The sequence below is a fragment of the Dermacentor variabilis genome, chromosome 4 (assembly GCF_050947875.1).
Source record: "Dermacentor variabilis isolate Ectoservices chromosome 4, ASM5094787v1, whole genome shotgun sequence".
NCBI lineage: Eukaryota > Metazoa > Arthropoda > Arachnida > Ixodida > Ixodidae > Dermacentor > Dermacentor variabilis.
Genome location: NC_134571.1, coordinates 169,099,660 through 169,106,084, shown reverse-complemented (window position 1 = coordinate 169,106,084; position 6,425 = coordinate 169,099,660).

Here is a 6,425-nt window from a genome sequence, read left to right as displayed (position 1 = left end):
CCTGGGAGCATCGGTCAAATTTCCAGTTCAGCGATAACGTAGGCCAACAAAAGAGTAAGGTGTGCAGCTGTAAACGTTTGTAAACGCTTTAATGTTGCAAAGAGTATACCAAGTTGAAAGTATGAAGAAATATAATTTTCTTTGAAGAATTATGAAAAAATAATGTGGACGTCAACCAAGATGATTAAAAACTGGTCGCTTCGGCCCAACAGGAAGCCTTCTCCACAGTGAAAGACAAACAGGCAGGCACGCCGCGAGGTTATACGCGGTTGATCCCATGTGCTGGAGAACTCACCTCTCTGAGTTTGTGGTCAGACGAGGCCTCTTCTTTCAGCGCTATCGTACAGCACAGCGGTGAGGTTACAATAGCTCATGGTGCCAATGTTCGACGGGACACATTTCTGAAAATGTCTCTCGAAATAATTATCTCTGGCCATCAAAGGCAAAAATTTGCAAATACCGTTTCATTGAGCAGGTTCATTGGTATTAAGTAGAGGTATTGTGCTATTTGATCTCCTGTATGGTGTGCAGTATTATTCACTTTCATTTACGTTTCATAGAAGGCAATGTAGAACACTATATGAGTGCAAATAGCACGATAACATAGCAGTCAACCAAGCAAGCAATATCAGAAGAGGAGCAGGCTACGAATACTTGTCGAACGCCAGAGATCTATTAGCGGGGCATCTGGAATAGTCCTGGTCTAAGAAACTCTGCAGGGAGTTGCCACTACCGCGATCCTCTGACTAGGCATTCCACACGGTTCACCCACTGTGAGGTGCCTACTGAAGCACAATTGTTATCGCCAGTCTCTGTGACCGAGAGCTGCTGGGTGCCTAGGTACCTGCTGGAGAGGCTTCCCAATGAGACGCGGGTAGCCTTTGTGATACCTACTGCACCAGTCCTTAATTAGCTTGCGTGCGACAGGACTAACAGAGCGGCACCGGCACTTCGATTCATCTTCCACCAGAGCTTCACAGCACTCACCGACCTTTCGCCATTGTAGTGCGAGACCACGTTTAATTATTTCGAGGCCGCTATTGTAAAATTTATAGTTTCTACCATGAATCGTGTGAACATTTTTCTTCGGAACATTGTGTTTGCATCGATATAATGCACATATTCTAATTATATTGTTATGCGAAGGACGAGTCAGTAAGGCGAGCAACTATTTGCAGTTTATATTTAAAACAGCGGCTGCAGCGCTGACCGATTAGATTGATAGCGCCAAGGCCAGTTCGTTCTTCCTCCTCTTTTCCCGAATGATGGCACCCACGCGCCTCGCTCAAACAATCAAATACCACACGCGTGTAGCATAATCCCATGCCGGCAGAAGCAACGTACCGGAGCGTCTAAATGTCATCACAGGGAAGGTGATACTGCTTCATTCGTGTAACATGCACGATATCACTGGACTGGGAAGCAGATGGGGCGTCAGGGGCGATCTCGTAGGTGACGGGAGTCACGGCACGAAGCGCTCGTTATGGGCCGGTGTAACGAGATAGCAGTTTTTCTGACAGGCCGACCTGACGCCACGGAGACCATAGATGCACCAAAAAACCAGGCGGGAAGTGCACGTCTCGGTGTCGCCGGTCGTACAAACGCCTTTCACTCTCTTGGGATTTCAGAAGGTGGTCGCGGGTAATTTCCCTTACGTGGGCAAAGCGGGCGATGGCGTCATGTGCATATTCACTGGTCGGTGCCGCATGAACAGGGAGGGTTGTGTCGAGGAGCAGTGCTGGCTCTCGGCCCAACAGAAGGAAAAATGGGGAATAACCGGCTGTGTCGTGGCACGAGGAATAATAAGCAAATGTGACAAATGGTAGAGCGAGATCCCAGTCCGTGTGGTCTGATGAGACATATTTCGCGAGCATGTCTGTGAGAGTGCGGTTAAGGCGCTCCGTGAGGCCATTTGTTTGCGGATGGTATGACGTGGACAGCTTGTGCCTCGTGGCACAGGACTGCAGGATGTCCGCGATAACTTTTGATAGGAATGTCCAGCCACGGTCTGTGAGAAGTTGTCGCGAAGCTCCATGTAATAAAATCACGTAGTGTAGAAGAACGTGGGTGACATCTGTGGCGCAGCTTGTAGGAAGCGCTCGGGTGATGGCGTAGCGAGTGGGGTAATCCGTGGCCACAGCGATCCACCTTTTCCCAGAGGTAGAAAGAGGAAAAGGGCCAAGTAAGTCCAAACCAACCCGAAAGAATGGTTCCGCGGGAATGTCGAGTGGTTGAAGGTACCCAGCAGGGACCGTCGATGGTGTCTTGCGTCGCTGTCATTTCTCACAGGCATCTACGTACTTTCGAACGGAGCGAGCAAGCCCTGGCCGAAAGAAGCGTCGGCGGATCCGGTCGTAGGGACTCGACACACCCAGAGGACCGGCAGTGGGGAGGTCGTGAAGTTCGTGAACAGCCGAGCGAAGGTATTTAGGGATCACAAGGAGTAATGCAGGGCCGTCGGGGTGAACGTTGTGGCCGTAGAGTACGCCATCTTGAATTGGGAATAAACGAAAGGAACTGTCAGCAAGTGACTATTCCAGGCGGTCAGTGATGATACGCAATGAAAGTTAACGGCGCTACTCGTCGGCGACCTGGAGCAATGGAAAAACAGAGAACACAGGCGTCGGTGTCAGTATCCCACGTAAAGGTCGCGTATTCGACTGGTTAGCGAGAGAGGCAATCTGCGTCCTGGCGTTGGCGTCCCGACTTGTAAGTCACTGTGTAGGGATATTCTTGTAGTCGGAGGGCCCAACGACCGAGCCGGCCAGTAGGATCCTTGAGCGACGAAAGCCAACAGAGCGCATGATGGTCTGTGATTACTGAGAAGAGCTTGCCAAATAAATATGCGCGGAAATTTGAAACAGCCCAGACGAGAGCAATACATTCGCGCTCGGTATTGGAATAGTTGCGCTCTGCAGTTGTCAGGGGCCGGCTAGCGTAGGCTATAACGTGGTCGTGACCGTTTTGGCGTTGCAATAAGACGGCGCCGATCCCATAACCACTGGCATCCGTTCGGAATTCTGTAGGTGCGGACGGATCAAAGTGGGCCAAGGCCGGTGGATTGGTGAGAATCGTGATAAGGCGTGAAAATGCGCCAGTCTTAGGGCAACCCCACGTAAGAGGCACGTCTTTCTTGCTGGCATTCTCCTAGTATAACCATGTACCAACTAGCCTTACAAACCGCTCTCATGAACTCATTTTCTTCAGAAGTTCAGTGAGTGGTCGAGCGATTGCTGCGAAATATTTTACAAACCGTCGGAAATAAGAACAGAGCCCCACAAAACTCCAGACGTCTTTGACAGACTGAGGTACAGGAAAAACCGTTAGTGCTCGAGCCTTCTGCGGGTCGGGTTATACTCCGGAAGCATTGACGAGATGCCCTAGCACTGTAATCTGTCGGCGCGCGAAGGAGCACTTCGATGAGTTTAATTGGAGCCGAGCCTTGCGAAAGACGTCAAGGATAGCTGCGACGCCCTCAAGATGCGTCTCAAATCTAGGAGAAAACACAAGGGAGTCGTCGAGGTAACAAAGGCAAGTTGACCATTGGAATCTTTGAAGCAGATAGTCGATCATCTGCTCGATTGTGGCGAGGGCATTGGAAAAACCGAAAGGCATAACCTTGAATGGGTAGAGGCTATCTGGAGTGACGAAGGCGGCCTTTCCTTGGTCTTGCTCATTGATGGAAATCTGCCAATAACCAGATCTTAGGTCGATGGACGAAATGTATTTGGCACCATGAAGACAATCAAGAGTGTCGTCGATTCGTGATAAAGGTAAACCTCCTTTTTATTAATTTGGTTTAGCTGGTGGTAATCAACGCAAAAACACCATGTGCCATCTTTCTTTTTGACGACCACGACCGGCGACGCCCAAGGACTCGACGAGGGCTCAACAATGCCTCTGGCGAGCATCTTGTTTACTTCCTGCTTAATAACTTGCCGCTCTGCCGTGGACACGCGATAGGGTCGGCGGTGAATGGGAACAGCATCACCAGTGTTTATCCGATGTTTAACAAGGGACATCTGACCAAGTGGTCGTTTGTCAGTGCCAAATATGTCGCGGTAAGAAAGCAAAAGGTGATATAGAGCAGCTGCTTGGTCCGATGCGAGGTCCGGAGCGATCATGGGACATAATGGGCCGTCGAGGTTCAAGGCATCCTGCAGGTAATCAGGAGGATCTGGAGCAGCGTCGGCTGCAGAAGCAGTGACGCGGTTGTCTGTCACTGACCGGAGCGTGGTCACCGCTATGCCTCCAGGTAACACTTGCTTCGTCAAGCCAAAATTGATTACGGGGAGACACATTCGATTAGCGGCAAGGGTTACGACGGAGTGTTGAACAGAAATGTCGCGCGCCAGGAGAACATCACGAACAGGTGCGACGACAGCGTCGCCACCAGGCACGGTTGCCGTTGAGGCAAATTCGACGAAAGTTGGGGCTTTTGGAGGTAAGCGAACAAACACTGCAGTGCAGAGGGTGTTTGGTTGTTCGGGGCGAATGTCTGAAAAAAGAGGAAGCTCGAGACACAGCGTACCGGTGGAACAGTCGATGAGAGCAGAATGCGTCGTCACGTCCTTCATTGTTTCCATAACCCCAAGAAAAAAATCCTGCCTACGACATCATTATTTTTACACATCGGACTGTTATGAATGTACATGTCAACCTGTTAAAAATGCATCTTCTGTTAAGTATCTTGGATTGCTTTTTGACTGTGATCTTTTGTGGAACTCACAATTATCCCACGTCTGTAAAAGGCTGCGCGCGGTCTCCTGTGTATTATACAATATACGATGTCTTATGCCAATCTCCGTTCGAAAAATTATTGTCCATGCTTTAGTCTACAGTGTGCTACGTTATAGCTTGACTGTATATGGCCATTGTGCTCTTAGGTGGAGCTCAAGAATTAATTCAATTTTACGTTCACTGCTGTCAATAGTGGCTTACGATTTTTGTCCAAAGCAAGATGCAGAGGTCTTTAGGTTGTTGAATTTGCCGAGCTTCACTGCCCTGATTGTCGAAAGTGTTGTAATTAAACACTTCTGGAATAATGATTTTAAAACGCGATATACGCCTGTCCGCTCCTTAAGACCGAAGAAACCCTACGACATCCCCAAGACTGCGACAAAGTACGGAAGGAGAACGCGGCAATACTATGTTCTAGCCATATTTAATAAATTGCCCACGCCTGTGCTAGAAGCAAACACAAGACGTGGGATTAAAAAACTACTTAGAATTGTCGATGTTTAATGTACTATTTTGTGCAACTGTTCAACATTTTGCTCTGACCCAATAATAGCTAACTCCGCTTTAACCCTGTGCAATTTTCTGTGACCAGACTGACAGGCAGTGCCAGTCAAGCCCTCTGAGGCTTTGGTAGGCCTGCTATATGTGCTTTGTTTTCTTTGTGCACAATAAAGATTGTATTGTATCGTATTGTCAGAAAGTTGAGCCCAAACATTAGGTCATTAGGGCAACTAGTCAGCACGGTGAACAGGACTGGAACTTCGCGGCCAGCAATTCCTATGCCAGCAGTGCACGTACCGCTGACGGCAACAGTGGCGCCACTGACGACGCCTACGGCTCGAGTGATGGCAGGCGTAAGAACGTTTTTGAGGCGACGACATAGGTTAGCGATAATTATGGGCACTTGGGCTACAGTACCAATTAATTAACGGAACACCATCTACGTCTACGTCAATTAGGTTCGTGCCAGTGAGGACCATCAGCGGAGGATTTCAACTGGACGAATGTGATGCAGCACTACTTCCAAGAGCTGCATGGCCTAGTTTTCCGTCCATCGGTTTGGCGAGGAAAAGCGGCGAGGTTGGGGTGGCGGGGAGCGACGGCGTCACGGAGGAGCGGCTGTCAGGGGGATCTGAAGTAGGGTACAGACGGCGAGATGAATAAGGGCGAGCGTCGGCGTATGGGCGAGGAGCAGGGAATGAACTCCAGTACGGCAGCATCCAGGTGGTGCGGCAGTGGCGGGATAGATGACCAACGTGGTGGCAGCGGAAGCAGATCAGCTTGTCGTCTGGGGTCCGCCGTTCAGGAGGACTGCGTGGTCTGGCAGCGAAATATTGGTCATTACAGGTTGTGGACATGGGAATGGGTGCCGAATCAGGTCGGGAGACAGAGGAGGCGGTAGGGATGCCAAGGCTTGCAATTTCTTTACGCACAACTGCTTGAATAACGGAAATAGTTGGGGCCGCTTGGTCAAAGTACCGTCAGCATGTCGTGAATGAAGGGGGGCCGGACTCGCCGCTTTATTGTCACGGCGAACGATACGTGTGACATTCTCTTGAAATGGTCGTGTGGCGGTAAGAGCTGAGCAAGCAGACGCGGCAGGGGTGTTTGGGAGCCGGGAAAATTGTGGGACGACCGGCGGCTTTTGACTACCTCGAAGCGGCGGCATTCTTTGACGATGGCGT